This window comes from Tupaia chinensis, unplaced genomic scaffold (assembly GCF_000334495.1).
Source record: "Tupaia chinensis unplaced genomic scaffold, TupChi_1.0 Scaffold145163_1, whole genome shotgun sequence".
NCBI lineage: Eukaryota > Metazoa > Chordata > Mammalia > Scandentia > Tupaiidae > Tupaia > Tupaia belangeri.
The window spans coordinates 22,757-26,468 of NW_006205023.1; the positions used below are offsets into that span (position 1 = coordinate 22,757).

Sequence of the window (3,712 nt, forward strand, 5' to 3'; positions counted from 1 at the left end):
AGAAGAAATAAAATTATCTCTGTTTGCAGGTGACATTATTATATACATAGAAAATCCAAAAGAATCAACAAAAATACCTGGAAATGAAAAGTGAATACAGTAAAGTGGCGGAACACTAAATCAACATATGAAATATATAGAATTTCTATACACAAACAGTGAACAGACTGTGGTAGAATTGTAAAAAGCAATTCCATTTAGAATAGCCACAAAGGAAATAGGATATAATGGCCAGCAGAGGGCATAGTGGTTATGCCACTGGATTCCCACATGGTTGACTGCAGTTTGAGTCCCAGACCCGGTGACTTGAAAATCATGCTGAGCACATGTGCATACATGCCCAAGATCCTGGGAGGAGATTAGAAGAGAAGAGAAGGGATTGTCTATGCCCATCCTCCCTGGGAGGTGATTTCTCACTTTACCTATCACAGTCTCTGTCTTTCTCTCTGTCCTGTGAGTACATATGACCTATGGCAAAACCTCTTTTTTAAAAAAGACAGGATATCTAGGAATAAGCCTAGCCAAGGAAGTCAAAGTCTTCCACAAGGAAAATTATAAAAAATAAAAAGATATGGAAAATGACACAAAAAAGTGAAAAGACATCTGATTTTTTTTTAATTTGGAGAATTAATATAATCAAAATGTCAATCCTATCCAGATTAATCTACAAATTTAAGGCAATCCCAGTCAAGTTATCAGAAATATTCTTCACAAATTTAAAAAAAATGTTACAGAATTGATCTTGAAATATAAAAGGCCCATATTGCCAAAGCAATACTGAACAAGAGTGGAGAACTGAGCATATCACTTCCTGACCCCTGTCTGTGTCTGCCCTGTACTTAGCTCAATCTAAGAGGATGCAGAAAGAAAGAGACAAAGAGACAGAGTAGCAGTGGACACAGGCAGCCTGAGCCTAAGCAGCCCAAGCAACTTGTGCCCCCTAGACAAACTGGGCACCTTTATTTATAGGGCAAAGCAACATGACATACGTGTATTTTATGACATTCCATAGATAAATTGATAAGTTACAGACAATAAGAAGCAGGTAATAAATCTATAAGGGCTTAGACATATTGGGCCAGGTGTATCTCTTGGCTACCTCCATATCAAAGAGAAATCCCAATAAACTTCTTATCTAGTGTAAAGAAGCCTAGCTGCAGGTATGGGGAGGATACTTTCTTGCAAACATCAAAGGGGTATTGATAAGGCTAAGGAATCTTACAGAGGCAGAGAAAGGGTTGGACTTTGCTAATAGGGGTCAAGATGTTTCCTTAATTCTATCAGATGTATCTGTTGGAAGGCCCCTAGAAAATTCCACCCTTTGCTCTGCTTGTAGTAAGGGTCAAGAAAAGGACAAGCAGCAAGGTTCTGCCATAGCTAAAAAGGACAGGTAATGTTTGCTTAGAACATGTCCCCACATCCTCAGGACCTCTCTCTGAAAATGTCCCTACAAACCCCAGAATATATAACACAGTTGTGATAATCAAAATGGCATGGTATTGGCACAAAAACAAGCATGTGGACCAATGGAACAGAATATACCCCAAAACATACAGCCAACTGAATTTTGACAAAGAGCACCAGTAAATCCAGTAGAAAAAAAGAATATCCTTTTATCAAATGGTGCTGAAAAAACTAAGTATCCAATTGCAGAAAGAATAAACTGGACCCCTATCTCACACTATTAACAAAAATAAATTCAAAATGAGTCAAAGATCTAAACTAAAGACCTCAAACTAGAAATCTACTGGTGGATAATGCAGGGGAAACTCTTGGAGACAAAAGAGCAGGTAGTTTTCTTTCACAGGATCCCCAAAGCACAAGCAATAATTCCCAAAATAGAGAAGGGATGACATCAGGTTAAAAAGCCTCTGTACATCAAAAGATACAATAGTTAGAATGAACCAGCAACCCTTACGATTGGTGAATCTATTTTCAAATTATGCCTCAGATAAAGTACTGGTAATGAGATTATATAGGGAACTCAGCTTAACCCCCCAAAAACTGATCATCCCAATTAAAAGATGGGCAAGTGGACTGAACAGACAACTCTCTAAGGAAGACATATGAACAGCCATAAAACATATAAAAATGCTCAAGATCTCTTTTCATAAGGGAAATGCAAATAAAAACCACAGTGAGATACCACAAAATCCCAGTCAGTGTGGCTAAGATTAATAAAATAATATGTGCTGGCATGGCTGTGGTGAAAGTGAACTCATACTGTTGGTGAGGATATAAATTAGTACAGTCACCATGGAGAACAATGTTTTCAAAGACCTACATATAGAAATACCACATGAACCAGCAATTTCACTCCTGGGCTATCTACTAAAAAGGATAGAAATACACTCAGTCAGAAAAGTACTTGCACATCCATGTTTATTATGGCATTATTCACAATTGCTGAAACCTGGAAACAATCCAAATGTTCATGAACAGATAAATGGATTGAAAAAAGTGTAACACATAAACACTATGGAACACGACTTCAGCCTTAAAAACAAGACCCTGGCATCTGACAGAAAGTGGATGAACATGCAAGATTCACTATTAAATGAAACAAGTCAGACTATAAAAGAGAGACATTGTATATCCTCGATTAATATGCACCAAATGTCCACACTCTATGGCAGAAACTAAGAGACTGGAAGATGTAAAAGCATGAAGAACAATTGTGGATACTAGACAGAGGGTGGGAGAAGGGTGGGAAATGGGAGTGCATGAGAGAAAAGGAATCAAGGAGGAAAAAAAGAAGCAAAACTTTTAAGGGACACAAAAATGGAAAATTATCTAGTGATGACAACATGTATAATAATATCTTTAACTGCACTAATATACAGTGCATTTATACTGGGAAATTTTCTTTCATAAGCTATAATAATATACAATGATTGAATGTATAAAAATAAATTAATTAACGAATTATAATAAAAAAATTATAAAAACATTAACCTACTCTCAGAGAAGAGTGGGATCCACTCCTCCATACTGAGCTGTTACTTAGAAGTGCCAGGAAGGCTTGGCCTCATTTACCCTGTGACTCCAGTGACTCCAGAGACAGTTTAAAGCCTTTCACAAGAGGCTCAATAAATCCTTATTCAATAAAAAAGTAATAAAAGAAGATGGCAAGATATTTATGTGACACAGAAATGGATTGTTGTCTGTTGATGATAATGTGTATAGCATCCTCAACTGGACTGGTGTGAGGTATATTCATGTTGGGTAAATTCACTTTACAAGCTAAGTGATATCTTGTGATTAAATGTATAAGCTAAAATAAAAGAAAAAACATCTTTGTTATATTCCTTATCTTACAGAACAAATTTTTACTATGGAATGTGCTGTCTGTGGGCTTTTAATATTCCTTTACTATATTGTGTTAATTTTACTTCTATTCCTAGCTCACTCTTTGTTTTTTGTTTTATCATGAAATGGTGCTGCAGTGTAAATGATTTTTTTACATCACTTGAGATAAACATTTGTTTTTATTTTTCCTTCATTTTGTAAATGTGATGTAGTCACATTGGTTGATTTTATTATATTTAAATATCTTTATATTCCAGGAATAAATCCCACTGGGGCCTGGTATGAAATCCTTTTAATATGCTTTTTTTTTCCAATTTATTTATTTGCATTCATTCACTGTACATCATTACAGCATACAAAATGAGATTTTCCATCCAGAGTACACTATATATTGTCTCAGTCA

The 3,712-nt window shown here is 35.7% G+C and overlaps 1 pseudogene; it reads left to right on the top strand.

Moving 5' to 3' along the window:
• The window catches only part of LOC102492711 (GTP-binding nuclear protein Ran-like), a 33,823-nt pseudogene that overhangs the window by 1,435 nt on the left and 28,676 nt on the right, over positions 1–3,712 (top strand).